We start from the raw sequence: 19,861 nt of genomic DNA on the forward strand, positions 1-19,861 counted from the left end.
CTTCGCAAAAAACACCTCTGTTTTCTTTCAAACAAATTGGATGTGTCCACGTTGCGCTTTGGGGCATTTCCTGTCGCGGGCGCTATGCCTACCCACACAAGTGAGGTATCATTTTTATCGGGAGACTTGGGGGAACGCTGGGTGGAAGGAAATTTGTGGCTCCTCTCAGATTCCAGAACTTTCTGCCACAGAAATATGAGGAACATGTGTTTTTTTAGCCAAATTTTGAGGTTTGCAAAGGATTCTGGGTAACAGAACCTGGTCAGAGCCCCACAAGTCACCCCATCTTGGATTCCCCTAGGTCTCTAGTTTTCAAAAATGCACAGGTTTGGTAGGTTTCCCTAGGTGCCGGATGAGCTAGAGGCCAAAATCTACAGGTAGGCACTTCGCAAAAAACACCTCTGTTTTCTTTCAAAAAATTGGATGTGTCCACGTTGCGCTTTGGGGCATTTCCTGTCGCGGGCGCTAGGCCTACCCACACAAGTGAAGTATCATTTTTATCGGGAGACTTGGGGGAACAATGGGTGGAAGAAAATTTGTGGCTCCTCTTAGATTCCAGAACTTTCTGCCACAGAAATGTGAGGAACATGTGTGTTTTTTTAGCCAAATTTTGAGGTTTGCAAAGAATTCTGGGTAACAGAACCTGGTCAGAGCCCCACAAGTCACCCCTTCTTGGATTCCCCTAGGTCTCTAGTTTTAAAAAATGCACAGGTTTGGTAGGTTTCCCTAGGTGCCGGCTGAGCTAGAGGCCAAAATCTACAGGTAGGCACTTCGCAAAAAACACCTCTGTTTTCTTTAAAAAAAAGTGGATGTGTCCACGTTGCGCTTCGGGGCATTTCCTGTCGCGGGCGCTAGGCCTACCCACACAAGTGAGGTATCATTTTTATCGGGAGGCTTGGGGGAACACTGGGTGGAAGAAAATTTGTGGCTCCTCTCAGATTCCAGAACTTTCTGCCACAGAAATGTGAGGAACATGTGTGTTTTTTTAGCCAAATTTTTAGGTTTGCAAAGGATTCTGGGTAACAGAACCTGGTCAGAGCCCCACAAGTTACCCCATCTTGGATTCCCCTAGGTCTCTAGTTTTCAGAAATGCACGGGTTTGGTAGGTTTCCCTAGGTGCCGGCTGAGCTAGAGGCCAAGATCTACAGGTAGGCACTTCGCAAAAAACACCTCTGTTTTCTTTCAAACAAATTGGATGTGTCCACGTTGCGCTTTGGTTCATTTCCTGTCGCGGGCGCTATGCCTACTCACACAAGTGAGGTATCATTTTTATCGGGAGACTTGGGGGAACGCTGTGTGGAAGGAAATTTATGGCTCCTCTCAGATTCCAGAACTTTCTGCCACAGAAATATGAGGAACATGTGTTTCTTTAGCCAAATTTTGAGGTTTGCAAGGGATTCTGGGTAACAGAACCTGGTCAGAGCCCCACAAGTCACCCCATCTTGGATTCCCCTAGGTCTCTAGTTTTGAAAAATGCACAGGTTTGGTAGGTTTCCCTAGGTGACGGCTGAGCTAGAGGCCAAAATCTACAGGTAGGCACTTCGCAAAAAACCCCTCTGTTTTCTTTCAAAAAATTGGATGTGTCCACGTTGCGCTTTGGGGCATTTCCTGTCGCGGGCGCTAGGCCTACCCACACAAGTGAGGTATCATTTTTATCGGGAGACTTGGGGGAACGCTGGGTGGAAGGAAATTTGTGGCTCCTCTCAGATTCCAGAACTTTCTGCCACAGAAATGTGAGGAACATGTGTGTTTTTTTAGCCAAATTTTGAGGTTTGCAAAGGATTGTGGGTAACAGAACCTGGTCAGAGCCCCACAAGTCACCCAATCTTGGATTCCCCTAGGTCTCTAGTTTTCAAAAATGCATAGGTTTGGTAGGTTTCCCTAGGTGCCGGCTGAGCTAGAGGCCAAAATCTACAGGTAGGCACTTCGCAAAAAACACCTCTGTTTTCTTTAAAAAAAAGTGGATGTGTCCACGTTGCGCTTCGGGGCATTTCCTGTCGCGGGCGCTAGGCCTACCCACACAAGTGAGGTATCATTTTTATCGGGAGGCTTGGGGGAACACTGGGTGGAAGAAAATTTGTGGCTCCTCTCAGATTCCAGAACTTTCTGCCACAGAAATGTGAGCAACATGTGTGTTTTTTTAGCCAAATTTTGAGGTTTGCAAAGGATTCTGGGTAACAGAACCTGGTCAGAGCCCCACAAGTCACCCCATCTTGGATTCCCCTAGGTCTCTAGTTTTCAGAAATGCACAGGTTTGGTAGGTTTCCCTAGGTGCCGGCTGAGCTAGAGGCCAAGATCTACAGGTAGGCACTTCGCAAAAAACACCTCTGTTTTCTTTCAAACAAATTGGATGTGTCCACGTTGCGCTTTGGTTCATTTCCTGTCGCGGGCGCTATGCCTACTCACACAAGTGAGGTATCATTTTATCGGGAGACTTGGGGGAACACTGGGTGGAAGGAAATTTATGGCTCCTCTCAGATTCCAGAACTTTCTGCCACAGAAATATGAGGAACATGTGTTTTTTTAGCCAAATTTTGAGGTTTGCAAGGGATTCTGGGTAACAGAACCTGGTCAGAGCCCCACAAGTCACCCCATCTTGGATTCCCCTAGGTCTCTAGTTTTGAAAAATGCACAGGTTTGGTAGGTTTCCCTAGGTGCCGGCTAAGCTAGAGGCCAAGATCTACATTTAGGCACTTCGCAAAAAACACCTCTGTTTTCTTTCAAACAAATTGGATGTGTCCACGTTGCGCTTTGGGGCATTTCCTGTCGCGGGCGCTATGCCTACCCACACAAGTGAGGTATCATTTTTATCGGGAGACTTGGGGGAACGCTGGGTGGAAGGAAATTTGTGGCTCCTCTCAGATTCCAGAACTTTCTGCCACAGAAATGTGAGGAACATGTGTGTTTTTTTGGCCAAATTTTGAGGTTTGCAAAGAATTCTGGGTAACAGAACCTGGTCAGAGCCCCACAAGTCACCCCATCTTGGATTCCCCTAGGTCTCTAGTTTTCAAAAATGCACAGGTTTGGTAGGGTTCCCTAGGTGCCGGCTGAGCTAGAGGCCAAAATCTACAGGTAGGCACTTCGCAAAAAACACCTCTGTTTTCTTTCAAACAAATTGGATGTGACCACGTTGCGCTTTGGGGCATTTCCTGTCGCGGGCGCTAGGCCTACCCACACAAGTGAGGTATCATTTTTATCGGGAGACTTGGGGGAACGCTGGGTGGAAGGAAATTTGTGGCTCCTCTCAGATTCCAGAACTTTCTGCCACAGAAATGTGAGGAACATGTGTGTTTTTTTAGCTAAATTTTGAGGTTTGCAAAGAATTCTGGGTAACAGAACCTGGTCAGAGCCCCACAAGTCACCCCATCTTGGATTCCCCTAGGTCTCTAGTTTTCAGAAATGCACAGGTTTGGTAGGTTTCCCTAGGTGCCGGCTGAGCTAGAGGCCAAGATCTACAGGTAGGCACTTCGCAAAAAACACCTCTGTTTTCTTTCAAACAAATTGGATGTGTCCACGTTGCGCTTTGGGGCATTTCCTGTCGCGGGCGCTATGCCTACCCACACAAGTGAGGTATCATTTTTATCGGGAGACTTGGGGGAACGCTGTGTGGAAGGTAATTTATGGCTCCTCTCAGATTCCAGAACTTTGTGCCACAGAAATATGAGGAACATGTGTTTTTTTAGCCAAATTTTGAGGTTTGCAAGGGATTCTGGGTAACAGAACCTGGTCAGAGCCCCACAAGTCACCCCATCTTGGATTCCCCTAGGTCTCTAGTTTTGAAAAATGCACAGGTTTGGTAGGTTTCCCTAGGTGACGGCTGAGCTAGAGGCCAAAATCTACAGGTAGGCACTTCGCAAAAACCCCTCTGTTTTCTTTCAAAAAATTGGATGTGTCCACGTTGCGCTTTGGGGCATTTCCTGTCGCGGGCGCTAGGCCTACCCACACAAGTGAGGTATCATTTTTATCGGGAGACTTGGGGGAACGCTGGGTGGAAGGAAATTTGTGGCTCCTCTCAGATTCCAGAACTTTCTGCCACAGAAATGTGAGGAACATGTGTGTTTTTTTAGCCAAATTTTGAGGTTTGCAAACGATTCTGGGTAACAGAACCTGGTCAGAGCCCCACAAGTCACCCCATCTTGGATTCTCCTAGGTCTCTAGTTTTAAAAAATGCACAGGTTTGGTAGGTTTCCCTAGGTGCCGGCTGAGCTAGAGGCCAAAATCTACAGGTAGGCACTTCGCAAAAAACACCTCTGTTTTCTTGAAAAAAATTGGATGTGTCAACGTTGCGCTTTGGGGCATTTCCTGTCGCGGGCGCTAGGCCTACCCACACAAGTAAGGTATCATTTTTATCGGGAGACTTTGGGGAACACTGGGTGGAAGAAAATTTGTGGCTCCTCTCAGATTCCAGAACTTTCTGCCACAGAAATGTGAGAAACATGTGTGTTTATTTAGCCAAATTTTGAGGTTTGCAAAGAATTCTGGGTAACAGAACCTGGTCAGAGCCCCACAAGTCACCCCATCTTGGATTCCCCTAGGTCTCTAGTTTTCAGAAATGCACAGGTTTGGTAGGTTTCCCTAGGTGCCGGCTAAGCTAGAGGCCATGATCTACATTTAGGCACTTCGCAAAAAACACCTCTGTTTTCTTTCAAACAAATTGGATGTGTCCACGTTGCGCTTTGGGGCATTTCCTGTCGCGGGCGCTATGCCTACCCACACAAGTGAGGTATCATTTTTATCGGGAGACTTGGGGGAACGCTGGGTGGAAGGAAATTTGTGGCTCCTCTCAGATTCCAGAACTTTCTGCCACAGAAATATGAGGAACATGTGTTTTTTTAGCCAAATTTTGAGGTTTGCAAAGGATTCTGGGTAACAGAACCTGGTCAGAGCCCCACAAGTCACCCCATCTTGGATTCCCCTAGGTCTCTAGTTTTCAAAAATGCACAGGTTTGGTAGGTTTCCCTAGGTGCCGGATGAGCTAGAGGCCAAAATCTACAGGTAGGCACTTCGCAAAAAACACCTCTGTTTTCTTTCAAAAAATTGGATGTGTCCACGTTGCGCTTTAGGGCATTTCCTGTCGCGGGCGCTAGGCCTACCCACACAAGTGAGGTATCATTTTTATCGGGAGACTTGGGGAACACTGGGTGGAAGAAAATTTGTGGCTCCTCTTAGATTCCAGAACTTTCTGCCACAGAAATGTGAGGTACATGTGTGTTTTTTTAGCCAAATTTTGAGGTTTGCAAAGAATTCTGGGTAACAGAACCTGGTCAGAGCCCCACAAGTCACCCCATCTTGGATTCCCCTAGGTCTCTAGTTTTCAGAAATGCACAGGTTTGGTAGGTTTCCCTAGGTGCCGGCTGAGCTAGAGGCCAAGATCTACAGGTAGGCACTTCGCAAAAAACACCTCTGTTTTCTTTCAAACAAATTGGATGTGTCCACGTTGCGCTTTGGGGCATTTCCTGTCGCGGGCGCTATGCCTACCCACACAAGTGAGGTATCATTTTTATCGGGAGACTTGGGGGAACGCTGGGTGGAAGGAAATTTGTGGCTCCTCTCAGATTCCAGAACTTTCTGCCACAGAAATATGAGGAACATGTGTTTTTTTAGCCAAATTTTGAGGTTTGCAAAGGATTCTGGGTAACAGAACCTGGTCAGAGCCCCACAAGTCACCCCATCTTGGATTCCCCTAGGTCTCTAGTTTTCAAAAATGCACAGGTTTGGTAGGTTTCCCTAGGTGCCGGATGAGCTAGAGGCCAAAATCTACAGGTAGGCACTTCGCAAAAAACACCTCTGTTTTCTTTCAAAAAATTGGATGTGTCCACGTTGCGCTTTGGGGCATTTCCTGTCGCGGGCGCTAGGCCTACCCACACAAGTGAAGTATCATTTTTATCGGGAGACTTGGGGGAACAATGGGTGGAAGAAAATTTGTGGCTCCTCTTAGATTCCAGAACTTTCTGCCACAGAAATGTGAGGAACATGTGTGTTTTTTTAGCCAAATTTTGAGGTTTGCAAAGAATTCTGGGTAACAGAACCTGGTCAGAGCCCCACAAGTCACCCCTTCTTGGATTCCCCTAGGTCTCTAGTTTTAAAAAATGCACAGGTTTGGTAGGTTTCCCTAGGTGCCGGCTGAGCTAGAGGCCAAAATCTACAGGTAGGCACTTCGCAAAAAACACCTCTGTTTTCTTTAAAAAAAAGTGGATGTGTCCACGTTGCGCTTCGGGGCATTTCCTGTCGCGGGCGCTAGGCCTACCCACACAAGTGAGGTATCATTTTTATCGGGAGGCTTGGGGGAACACTGGGTGGAAGAAAATTTGTGGCTCCTCTCAGATTCCAGAACTTTCTGCCACAGAAATGTGAGGAACATGTGTGTTTTTTTAGCCAAATTTTTAGGTTTGCAAAGGATTCTGGGTAACAGAACCTGGTCAGAGCCCCACAAGTTACCCCATCTTGGATTCCCCTAGGTCTCTAGTTTTCAGAAATGCACGGGTTTGGTAGGTTTCCCTAGGTGCCGGCTGAGCTAGAGGCCAAGATCTACAGGTAGGCACTTCGCAAAAAACACCTCTGTTTTCTTTCAAACAAATTGGATGTGTCCACGTTGCGCTTTGGTTCATTTCCTGTCGCGGGCGCTATGCCTACTCACACAAGTGAGGTATCATTTTTATCGGGAGACTTGGGGGAACGCTGTGTGGAAGGAAATTTATGGCTCCTCTCAGATTCCAGAACTTTCTGCCACAGAAATATGAGGAACATGTGTTTCTTTAGCCAAATTTTGAGGTTTGCAAGGGATTCTGGGTAACAGAACCTGGTCAGAGCCCCACAAGTCACCCCATCTTGGATTCCCCTAGGTCTCTAGTTTTGAAAAATGCACAGGTTTGGTAGGTTTCCCTAGGTGACGGCTGAGCTAGAGGCCAAAATCTACAGGTAGGCACTTCGCAAAAAACCCCTCTGTTTTCTTTCAAAAAATTGGATGTGTCCACGTTGCGCTTTGGGGCATTTCCTGTCGCGGGCGCTAGGCCTACCCACACAAGTGAGGTATCATTTTTATCGGGAGACTTGGGGGAACGCTGGGTGGAAGGAAATTTGTGGCTCCTCTCAGATTCCAGAACTTTCTGCCACAGAAATGTGAGGAACATGTGTGTTTTTTTAGCCAAATTTTGAGGTTTGCAAAGGATTGTGGGTAACAGAACCTGGTCAGAGCCCCACAAGTCACCCAATCTTGGATTCCCCTAGGTCTCTAGTTTTCAAAAATGCATAGGTTTGGTAGGTTTCCCTAGGTGCCGGCTGAGCTAGAGGCCAAAATCTACAGGTAGGCACTTCGCAAAAAACACCTCTGTTTTCTTTAAAAAAAAGTGGATGTGTCCACGTTGCGCTTCGGGGCATTTCCTGTCGCGGGCGCTAGGCCTACCCACACAAGTGAGGTATCATTTTTATCGGGAGGCTTGGGGGAACACTGGGTGGAAGAAAATTTGTGGCTCCTCTCAGATTCCAGAACTTTCTGCCACAGAAATGTGAGCAACATGTGTGTTTTTTTAGCCAAATTTTGAGGTTTGCAAAGGATTCTGGGTAACAGAACCTGGTCAGAGCCCCACAAGTCACCCCATCTTGGATTCCCCTAGGTCTCTAGTTTTCAGAAATGCACAGGTTTGGTAGGTTTCCCTAGGTGCCGGCTGAGCTAGAGGCCAAGATCTACAGGTAGGCACTTCGCAAAAAACACCTCTGTTTTCTTTCAAACAAATTGGATGTGTCCACGTTGCGCTTTGGTTCATTTCCTGTCGCGGGCGCTATGCCTACTCACACAAGTGAGGTATCATTTTATCGGGAGACTTGGGGGAACACTGGGTGGAAGGAAATTTATGGCTCCTCTCAGATTCCAGAACTTTCTGCCACAGAAATATGAGGAACATGTGTTTTTTTAGCCAAATTTTGAGGTTTGCAAGGGATTCTGGGTAACAGAACCTGGTCAGAGCCCCACAAGTTACCCCATCTTGGATTCCCCTAGGTCTCTAGTTTTCAAAAATGCACAGGTTTGGTAGGTTTCCCTAGGTGCCGGCTGAGCTAGAGGCCAAAATCTACAGGTAGGCACTTCGCAAAAAACACCTCTGTTTTCTTTCAAAAAATTGGATGTGTCCACGTTGCGCTTTGGGGCATTTCCTGTCGCGGGCGCTAGGCCTACCCACACAAGTAAGGTATCATTTTTATCGGGAGACTTTGGGGAACACTGGGTGGAAGAAAATTTGTGGCTCCTCTCAGATTCCAGAACTTTCTGCCACAGAAATGTGAGAAACATGTGTGTTTATTTAGCCAAATTTTGAGGTTTGCAAAGAATTCTGGGTAACAGAACCTGGTCAGAGCCCCACAAGTCACCCCATCTTGGATTCCCCTAGGTCTCTAGTTTTCAGAAATGCACAGGTTTGGTAGGTTTCCCTAGGTGTCGGCTAAGCTAGAGGCCATGATCTACATTTAGGCACTTCGCAAAAAACACCTCTGTTTTCTTTCAAACAAATTGGATGTGTCCACGTTGCGCTTTGGGGCATTTCCTGTCGCGGGCGCTATGCCTACCCACACAAGTGAGGTATCATTTTTATCGGGAGACTTGGGGGAACGCTGGGTGGAAGGAAATTTGTGGCTCCTCTCAGATTCCAGAACTTTCTGCCACAGAAATATGAGGAACATGTGTTTTTTTAGCCAAATTTTGAGGTTTGCAAAGGATTCTGGGTAACAGAACCTGGTCAGAGCCCCACAAGTCACCCCATCTTGGATTCCCCTAGGTCTCTAGTTTTCAAAAATGCACAGGTTTGGTAGGTTTCCCTAGGTGCCGGATGAGCTAGAGGCCAAAATCTACAGGTAGGCACTTCGCAAAAAACACCTCTGTTTTCTTTCAAAAAATTGGATGTGTCCACGTTGCGCTTTGGGGCATTTCCTGTCGCGGGCGCTAGGCCTACCCACACAAGTGAGGTATCATTTTTATCGGGAGACTTGGGGAACACTGGGTGGAAGAAAATTTGTGGCTCCTCTTAGATTCCAGAACTTTCTGCCACAGAAATGTGAGGTACATGTGTGTTTTTTTAGCCAAATTTTGAGGTTTGCAAAGAATTCTGGGTAACAGAACCTGGTCAGAGCCCCACAAGTCACCCCATCTTGGATTCCCCTAGGTCTCTAGTTTTCAGAAATGCACAGGTTTGGTAGGTTTCCCTAGGTGCCGGCTGAGCTAGAGGCCAAGATCTACAGGTAGGCACTTCGCAAAAAACACCTCTGTTTTCTTTCAAACAAATTGGATGTGTCCACGTTGCGCTTTGGGGCATTTCCTGTCGCGGGCGCTATGCCTACCCACACAAGTGAGGTATCATTTTTATCGGGAGACTTGGGGGAACGCTGGGTGGAAGGAAATTTGTGGCTCCTCTCAGATTCCAGAACTTTCTGCCACAGAAATATGAGGAACATGTGTTTTTTTAGCCAAATTTTGAGGTTTGCAAAGGATTCTGGGTAACAGAACCTGGTCAGAGCCCCACAAGTCACCCCATCTTGGATTCCCCTAGGTCTCTAGTTTTCAAAAATGCACAGGTTTGGTAGGTTTCCCTAGGTGCCGGATGAGCTAGAGGCCAAAATCTACAGGTAGGCACTTCGCAAAAAAACACCTCTGTTTTCTTTCAAAAAATTGGATGTGTCCACGTTGCGCTTTGGGGCATTTCCTGTCGCGGGCGCTAGGCCTACCCACACAAGTGAAGTATCATTTTTATCGGGAGACTTGGGGGAACAATGGGTGGAAGAAAATTTGTGGCTCCTCTTAGATTCCAGAACTTTCTGCCACAGAAATGTGAGGAACATGTGTGTTTTTTTAGCCAAATTTTGAGGTTTGCAAAGAATTCTGGGTAACAGAACCTGGTCAGAGCCCCACAAGTCACCCCTTCTTGGATTCCCCTAGGTCTCTAGTTTTAAAAAATGCACAGGTTTGGTAGGTTTCCCTAGGTGCCGGCTGAGCTAGAGGCCAAAATCTACAGGTAGGCACTTCGCAAAAAACACCTCTGTTTTCTTTAAAAAAAAGTGGATGTGTCCACGTTGCGCTTCGGGGCATTTCCTGTCGCGGGCGCTAGGCCTACCCACACAAGTGAGGTATCATTTTTATCGGGAGGCTTGGGGGAACACTGGGTGGAAGAAAATTTGTGGCTCCTCTCAGATTCCAGAACTTTCTGCCACAGAAATGTGAGGAACATGTGTGTTTTTTTAGCCAAATTTTTAGGTTTGCAAAGGATTCTGGGTAACAGAACCTGGTCAGAGCCCCACAAGTTACCCCATCTTGGATTCCCCTAGGTCTCTAGTTTTCAGAAATGCACGGGTTTGGTAGGTTTCCCTAGGTGCCGGCTGAGCTAGAGGCCAAGATCTACAGGTAGGCACTTCGCAAAAAACACCTCTGTTTTCTTTCAAACAAATTGGATGTGTCCACGTTGCGCTTTGGTTCATTTCCTGTCGCGGGCGCTATGCCTACTCACACAAGTGAGGTATCATTTTTATCGGGAGACTTGGGGGAACGCTGTGTGGAAGGAAATTTATGGCTCCTCTCAGATTCCAGAACTTTCTGCCACAGAAATATGAGGAACATGTGTTTCTTTAGCCAAATTTTGAGGTTTGCAAGGGATTCTGGGTAACAGAACCTGGTCAGAGCCCCACAAGTCACCCCATCTTGGATTCCCCTAGGTCTCTAGTTTTGAAAAATGCACAGGTTTGGTAGGTTTCCCTAGGTGACGGCTGAGCTAGAGGCCAAAATCTACAGGTAGGCACTTCGCAAAAAACCCCTCTGTTTTCTTTCAAAAAATTGGATGTGTCCACGTTGCGCTTTGGGGCATTTCCTGTCGCGGGCGCTAGGCCTACCCACACAAGTGAGGTATCATTTTTATCGGGAGACTTGGGGGAACGCTGGGTGGAAGGAAATTTGTGGCTCCTCTCAGATTCCAGAACTTTCTGCCACAGAAATGTGAGGAACATGTGTGTTTTTTTAGCCAAATTTTGAGGTTTGCAAAGGATTGTGGGTAACAGAACCTGGTCAGAGCCCCACAAGTCACCCAATCTTGGATTCCCCTAGGTCTCTAGTTTTCAAAAATGCATAGGTTTGGTAGGTTTCCCTAGGTGCCGGCTGAGCTAGAGGCCAAAATCTACAGGTAGGCACTTCGCAAAAAACACCTCTGTTTTCTTTAAAAAAAAGTGGATGTGTCCACGTTGCGCTTTGGGGCATTTCCTGTCGCGGGCGCTAGGCCTACCCACACAAGTGAGGTATCATTTTTATCGGGAGACTTGGGGGAACGCTGGGTGGAAGGAAATTTGTGGCTCCTCTCAGATTCCAGAACTTTCTGCCACAGAAATGTGAGGAACATGTGTGTTTTTTTAGCCAAATTTTGAGGTTTGCAAAGGATTGTGGGTAACAGAACCTGGTCAGAGCCCCACAAGTCACCCAATCTTGGATTCCCCTAGGTCTCTAGTTTTCAAAAATGCATAGGTTTGGTAGGTTTCCCTAGGTGCCGGCTGAGCTAGAGGCCAAAATCTACAGGTAGGCACTTCGCAAAAAACACCTCTGTTTTCTTTAAAAAAAAGTGGATGTGTCCACGTTGCGCTTCGGGGCATTTCCTGTCGCGGGCGCTAGGCCTACCCACACAAGTGAGGTATCATTTTTATCGGGAGGCTTGGGGGAACACTGGGTGGAAGAAAATTTGTGGCTCCTCTCAGATTCCAGAACTTTCTGCCACAGAAATGTGAGCAACATGTGTGTTTTTTTAGCCAAATTTTGAGGTTTGCAAAGGATTCTGGGTAACAGAACCTGGTCAGAGCCCCACAAGTCACCCCATCTTGGATTCCCCTAGGTCTCTAGTTTTCAGAAATGCACAGGTTTGGTAGGTTTCCCTAGGTGCCGGCTGAGCTAGAGGCCAAGATCTACAGGTAGGCACTTCGCAAAAAACACCTCTGTTTTCTTTCAAACAAATTGGATGTGTCCACGTTGCGCTTTGGTTCATTTCCTGTCGCGGGCGCTATGCCTACTCACACAAGTGAGGTATCATTTTATCGGGAGACTTGGGGGAACACTGGGTGGAAGGAAATTTATGGCTCCTCTCAGATTCCAGAACTTTCTGCCACAGAAATATGAGGAACATGTGTTTTTTTAGCCAAATTTTGAGGTTTGCAAGGGATTCTGGGTAACAGAACCTGGTCAGAGCCCCACAAGTCACCCCATCTTGGATTCCCCTAGGTCTCTAGTTTTGAAAAATGCACAGGTTTGGTAGGTTTCCCTAGGTGCCGGCTAAGCTAGAGGCCAAGATCTACATTTAGGCACTTCGCAAAAAACACCTCTGTTTTCTTTCAAACAAATTGGATGTGTCCACGTTGCGCTTTGGGGCATTTCCTGTCGCGGGCGCTATGCCTACCCACACAAGTGAGGTATCATTTTTATCGGGAGACTTGGGGGAACGCTGGGTGGAAGGAAATTTGTGGCTCCTCTCAGATTCCAGAACTTTCTGCCACAGAAATGTGAGGAACATGTGTGTTTTTTTGGCCAAATTTTGAGGTTTGCAAAGAATTCTGGGTAACAGAACCTGGTCAGAGCCCCACAAGTCACCCCATCTTGGATTCCCCTAGGTCTCTAGTTTTCAAAAATGCACAGGTTTGGTAGGGTTCCCTAGGTGCCGGCTGAGCTAGAGGCCAAAATCTACAGGTAGGCACTTCGCAAAAAACACCTCTGTTTTCTTTCAAACAAATTGGATGTGACCACGTTGCGCTTTGGGGCATTTCCTGTCGCGGGCGCTAGGCCTACCCACACAAGTGAGGTATCATTTTTATCGGGAGACTTGGGGGAACGCTGGGTGGAAGGAAATTTGTGGCTCCTCTCAGATTCCAGAACTTTCTGCCACAGAAATATGAGGAACGTGGGTTTTTTTAGCCAAATTTTGAGGTTTGCAAAGGATTCTGGGTAACAGAACCTGGTCAGAGCCCCACAAGTCACCCCATCTTGGATTCCCCTAGGTCTCTAGTTTTCAAAAATGCACAGGTTTGGTAGGTTTCCCTAGGTGCCGGCTGAGCTAGAGGCCAAAATCTACAGGTAGGCCTTCGCAAAAAACACCTCTGTTTTCTTTCAAAAAATTGGATGTGTCCACGTTGTGCTTTGGGGCATTTCCTGTCGCGGGCGCTAGGCCTACCCACACAAGTGAGGTATCATTGTTATCGGGAGACTTGGGGGAACGCTGGGTGGAAGGAAATTTGTGGCTCCTCTCAGATTCCAGAACTTTCTGCCACAGAAATGTGAGAAACATGCGTGTTTTTTTAGCCAAATTTGGAGGTTTGCAAAGGATTCTGGGTAACAGAACCTGGTCAGAGCCCCACAAGTCACCCCATCTTGGATTCCCCTAGGTCTCTAGTTTTCAGAAATGCACAGGTTTGGTAGGTTTCCCTAGGTGCCGGCTGAGCTAGAGGCCAAAATCTACAGGTAGGCACTTCGCACAAAACACCTCTGTTTTCTTTCAAAAAATTGGATGTGTCCATGTTGCGCTTTGGGGCATTTCCTGTCACGGGCGCTAGGCATACCCACACAAGTGAGGTATCATTTTTATCGGGAGACTTGGGGGAACACTGGGTGGAAGAAAATTTGTGGCTCCTCTCAGATTCCAGAACTTTCTGCCACAGAAATGTGAGGAACATGTGTGTTTTTTTTAGCCAAATTTTGAGGTTTGCAAAGAATTCTGGGTAACAGAACCTGGTCAGAGCCTCACAAGTCACCCCATCTTGGATTCCCCTAGGTCTCTAGTTTTCAAAAATGCACAGGTTTGGTAGGTTTCCCTAGGTGCCGGCTGAGCTAGAGGCCAAAATCTACAGGTAGGCACTTCGCAAAAAACACCTCTGTTTTCTTTCAAAAAATTGGATGTGTCAACGTTGCGCTTTGGGGCATTTCCTGTCGCGGGCGCTAGGCCTACCCACACAAGTGAGGTATCATTTTTATCAGGAGACTTGGGGGACCCCGGGTGGAAGAAAATTTGTGGCTCCTCTCAGATTCCAGAACTTTCTGCCACAGAAATGTGAGGAACATGTGTTTTTTTAGCCAAATATTGAGGTTTGCAAAGGATTCTGGGTAACAGAACCTGGTCAGAGCCCCACAAGTCACCCCATCTTGGATTCCCCTAGGTCTCTAGTTTTCAAAAATGCACAGGTTTGGTAGGTTTCCCTAGGTGCCGGCTGAGCTAGAGGCCAAAATCTACAGGTAGGCACTTCGCAAAAAACACCTCTGTTTTCTTTAAAAAAATTGGATGTGCCCACGTTGCGCTTTGGGGCATTTCCTGTCGCGGGCGCTAGGCCTACCCACACAAGTGAGGTATCATTTTTATCGGGAGACTTGGGGGAACGCTGGGTGGAAGGAAATTTGTGGCTCCTCTCAGATTCCAGAACTTTCTGCCACAGAAATGTGAGGAGCATGTGTTTTTATAGCCAAATTTTGAGGTTTGCAAAGGATTCTGGGTAACAGAACCTGGTCAGAGACCCACAAGTCACCCCATCTTGGATTCCCCTAGGTCTCTAGTTTTAATAATGCACAGGTTTGGTAGGTTTCCCTAGGTGCCGGCTGAGCTAGAGGCCAAAATCTACAGGTAGGCACTTCGCAAAAAACACTTCTGTTTTCTTTAAAAAAATTGGATGTGTCCACGTTGTGCTTTGGGGCATTTCCTGTCGCTCGCGCTAGGCCTACCCACACAAGTGAGGTATCATTTTTATTGGGAGACTTGGAGGAACGCTGGGTGGAAGGAAATTTGTGGCTCATCTTAGATTCCAGAACTTTCTGCCACAGAAATGTGAAGAACATGTGTGTTTTTTTAGCCAAATTTTGAGGTTTGCAAAGGATTCTGGGTAACAGAACCTGGTCAGAGCCCCACAAGTTACCCCATCTTGGATTCCCCTAGGTCTCTAGTTTTCAAAAATGCACAGGTTTGGTAGGTTTCCCTAGGTGCCGGCTGAGCTAGAGGCCAAAATCTACAGGTAGGTACTTCGCAAAAAACACCTCTGTTTTCTTTCAAAAAATTGGATGTGTCCACGTTGCGCTTTGGGGCATTTCCTGTCGCGGGCGCTAGGCCTACCCACACAAGTGAGGTATCATTTTTATCGGGAGACTTGGGGGAACACTGGGTGGAAGAAAATTTGTGGCTCCTCTCAGATTCCAGAACTTTCTGCCACAGAAATGTGAGGAACATGTGTGTTTTTTTAGCCAAGTTTTGAGGTTTGCAAAGAATTCTGGGTAACAGAACCTGGTCAGAGCCCCACAAGTCACCCCATCTTGGATTCCCCTAGGTCTCTAGTTTTTAAAAATGCACAGGTTTGGTAGGTTTCCCTAGGTGCCGGCTGAACTAGAGGCCAAAATCTACAGGTAGGCACTTCGCAAAAAACATCCTCTGTTTTCTTTAAAAAAATTGGATGTGTCCACGTTGCGCTTTGGGGCATTTCCTGTCGCGGGCGCTAGGCCTACCCACACAAGTGAGGTATCATTTTTATCGGGAGACTTGGGGGAACGCTGGGTGGAAGGAAATTTGTGGCTCCTCTCAGATTCCAGAACGTTCTGCCACAGAAATGTGAGGAGCATGTGTTTTTTTAGCCAAATTTTGAGGTTTGCAAAGGATTCTGGGTAACAGAACCTGGTCAGAGCCCCACAAGTCACCCCATCTTCGATTCCCCTAGGTCTCTAGTTTTAATAATGCACAGGTTTGGTAGGTTTCCCTAGGTGCCGGCTGAGCTAGAGGCCAAAATCTACAGGTAGGCACTTCGCAAAAAACACCTCTGTTTTCTTTCAAAAAATTGGATGTGTCCACGTTGCGCTTTGGGGCATTTCCTGTCGCGGGTGCTAGGCCTACCCACACAAGTGGGGTATAATTTTTATCGGGAGACTTGGGGGAACGCTGGGTGGAAGGAAATTTGTGGCTCCTCTCAGATTCCAGAACTTTCTGCCACAGAAATGTGAGGAACATGTGTGTTGTTTTAGCCAAATTTTGAGGTTTGCAAAGGATTCTGGGTAACGGAACCTGGTCAGAGCCCCACAAGTTACCCCATCTTGGATTCCCCTAGGTCTCTAGTTTTTAAAAATGCACAGGTTTGGTAGGTTTCCCTCGGTGCCGGCTGAGCTAGAGGCCAAAATCTACAGGTAGGCACTTTGCAAAAAACACCTCTGTTTTCTTTCAAAAAATTGGATGTGTCCACGTTGCGCTTTGGGGCATTTCCTGTTGCGGGCGCTAGGCCTACCCACACAAGTGAGGTATCATTTTTATCGGGAGACTTGGGGGAACGCTGGGTGGAAGGAAATTTGTGGCTCCTCTCAGATTCCAGAACTTTCTGCCACAGAAATGTGAGGAACATGTGTGTTTTTTTACCCAAATGTTGAGGTTTGCAAAGGATTCTGGGTAACAGAACCTGGTCAGAGCCCCACAAGTCACCCCATCTTGGATTCCCCTAGGTCTCTAGTTTTAAAAAATGCACAGGTTTGGTAGGTTTCCATAGGTGTTGGCTGAGCTAGAGGCCAAAATCTACAGGTAGGCACTTCGCAAAAAACACCTCTGTTTTCTTTCAAAAAATTGGATGTGTCCACGTTGCGCTTTGGGGCATTTCCTGTCGCGGGCGCTAGGCCTACCCACACAAGTGAGGTATCATTTTTATTGGGAGACTTGGGGGAACGCTGGGTGGAAGGAAATTTGTGGCTCATATTAGATTCCAGAACTTTATGCCACAGAAATGTGAGGAACATATGTTTTTTAAGGCCAAATTTTGAGGTTTGCAAAGGATTCTGGGTAACAGAACTTGGTCAGAGCCCCACAAGTCACCCCATCTTAGATTCCCCTAGGTCTCTAGTTTTAAAAAATGCACAGGTTTGGTATGTTTCCCTTGGTGCCGGCTGAGCTAGAGGTCAAAATCTACAGGTAGGCACTTCGCAAAAAACACCTCTGTTTTCTTTCAAACAAATTGGATGTGTCCATGTTGCGCTTTGGGGCATTTCCTGTCGCGGGCGCTAGGCCTACCCACACAAGTGAGGTATCATTTTTATCGGGAGACTTGGGTGAACGCTGGGTGGAAGGAAATTTGTGGCTCCTCTCAGATTCCAGAACTTTATGCCACAGAAATGTGAGGAACATGTGTTTTTTTAGCCAAATTTTGAGGTTTGCAAAGGATTCTGGGTAACAGAACCTGGTCAGAGCCCCACAAGTCACCCCATCTTAGATTCCCCTAGGTCTCTAGTTTTCAAAAATGCACTGGTTTGGTAGGTTTCCCTAGGTGCCGGCTGAGCTAGAGGCCAAAATCTACAGGTAGGCACTTCGCAAAAAACACCTCTGTTTTCTTTCAAACAAATTGGATGTGTCTACGTTGCGCTTTGGGGCATTTCCTGTCGCGGGCACTAGGCCTACCCACGCAAGTGAGGTATCATTTTTATCGGGAGACTTGGGGGAACACTGGGTGGAAGAAAATTTGTGGCTCCTCTCAGATTCCAGAACTTTCTGCCACAGAAATGTGAGGAACATGTGTGTTTTTTTAGCCAAATTTTGAGGTTTCCAAAGAATTCTGTGTAACAGAACCTGGTCAGAGCCCCACAAGTCACCCCATCTTGGATTCCCCTAGGTCTCTAGTTTTCAAAAATGCACAGGTTTGGTAGGTTTCCCTAGGTGCCGGCTGAGCTAGAGGCCAAAATCTACAGGTAGGCCTTTGCAAAAAACACCTCTGTTTTCTTTAAAAAAATTGGATGTGTCCACGTTGTGCTTTGGGGCATTTCCTGTCGCGGGCGCTAGGCCTACCCACACAAGTGAGGTATCATTTTTATCGGGAGACTTGGGGGAACGCTGGGTGGAAGGAAATTTGTGGCTCCTCTCAGATTCCAGAACTTTCTGCCACAGAAATGTGAGGAACATGTGTTTTTTTAGCCAAATTTTGAGGTTTGCAAAGGATTCTGGGTAACAGAACCTGGTCAGAGCCCCACAAGTCACCCCATCTTGGATTCCCCTAGGTCTCTAGTTTTCAAAAATGCACAGGTTTGGTAGGTTTCCCTAGGTGCCGGATGAGCTAGAGGCCAAAATCTACAGGTAGGCACTTCGCAAAAAACACCTCTGTTTTCTTTCAAAAAATTGGATGTGTCCACGTTGCGCTTTGGGGCATTTCCTGTCGCGGGCGCTAGGCCTACCCACACAAGTGAGGTATCATTTTTATCGGGAGACTTGGGGAACACTAGGTGGAAGAAAATTTGTGGCTCCTCTTAGATTCCAGAACTTTCTGCCACAGAAATGTGAGGTACATGTGTGTTTTTTTAGCCAAATTTTGAGGTTTGCAAAGAATTCTGGGTAACAGAACCTGGTCAGAGCCCCACAAGTCACCCCATCTTGGATTCCCCTAGGTCTCTAGTTTTCAGAAATGCACAGGTTTGGTAGGTTTCCCTAGGTGCCGGCTGAGCTAGAGGCCAAGATCTACAGGTAGGCACTTCGCAAAAAACACCTCTGTTTTCTTTCAAACAAATTGGATGTGTCCACGTTGCGCTTTGGGGCATTTCCTGTCGCGGGCGCTATGCCTACCCACACAAGTGAGGTATCATTTTTATCGGGAGACTTGGGGGAACGCTGGGTGGAAGGAAATTTGTGGCTCCTCTCAGATTCCAGAACTTTCTGCCACAGAAATATGAGGAACATGTGTTTTTTTAGCCAAATTTTGAGGTTTGCAAAGGATTCTGGGTAACAGAACCTGGTCAGAGCCCCACAAGTCACCCCATCTTGGATTCCCCTAGGTCTCTAGTTTTCAAAAATGCACAGGTTTGGTAGGTTTCCCTAGGTGCCGGATGAGCTAGAGGCCAAAATCTACAGGTAGGCACTTCGCAAAAAACACCTCTGTTTTCTTTCAAAAAATTGGATGTGTCCACGTTGCGCTTTGGGGCATTTCCTGTCGCGGGCGCTAGGCCTACCCACACAAGTGAAGTATCATTTTTATCGGGAGACTTGGGGGAACACTGGGTGGAAGAAAATTTGTGGCTCCTCTTAGATTCCAGAACTTTCTGCCACAGAAATGTGAGGAACATGTGTGTTTTTTTAGCCAAATTTTGAGGTTTGCAAAGAATTCTGGGTAACAGAACCTGGTCAGAGCCCCACAAGTCACCCCTTCTTGGATTCCCCTAGGTCTCTAGTTTTAAAAAATGCACAGGTTTGGTAGGTTTCCCTAGGTGCCGGCTGAGCTAGAGGCCAAAATCTACAGGTAGGCACTTCGCAAAAAACACCTCTGTTTTCTTTAAAAAAAAGTGGATGTGTCCACGTTGCGCTTCGGGGCATTTCCTGTCGCGGGCGCTAGGCCTACCCACACAAGTGAGGTATCATTTTTATCGGGAGGCTTGGGGGAACACTGGGTGGAAGAAAATTTGTGGCTCCTCTCAGATTCCAGAACTTTCTGCCACAGAAATGTGAGGAACATGTGTGTTTTTTTAGCCAAATTTTTAGGTTTGCAAAGAATTCTGTGTAACAGAACCTGGTCAGAGCCCCACAAGTCACCCCATCTTGGATTCCCCTAGGTCTCTAGTTTTCAAAAATGCACAGGTTTGGTAGGTTTCCCTAGGTGCCGGCTGAGCTAGAGGCCAAAATCTACAGGTAGGCCTTTGCAAAAAACACCTCTGTTTTCTTTAAAAAAATTGGATGTGTCCACGTTGTGCTTTGGGGCATTTCCTGTCGCGGGCGCTAGGCCTACCCACACAAGTGAGGTATCATTTTTATCGGGAGACTTGGGGGAACGCTGGGTGGAAGGAAATTTGTGGCTCCTCTCAGATTCCAGAACTTTCTGCCACAGAAATGTGAGGAACATGTGTTTTTTTAGCCAAATTTTGAGGTTTGCAAAGGATTCTGGG

The sequence above is a fragment of the Pleurodeles waltl genome, chromosome 2_1 (assembly GCF_031143425.1).
Source record: "Pleurodeles waltl isolate 20211129_DDA chromosome 2_1, aPleWal1.hap1.20221129, whole genome shotgun sequence".
Lineage (NCBI taxonomy): Eukaryota > Metazoa > Chordata > Amphibia > Caudata > Salamandridae > Pleurodeles > Pleurodeles waltl.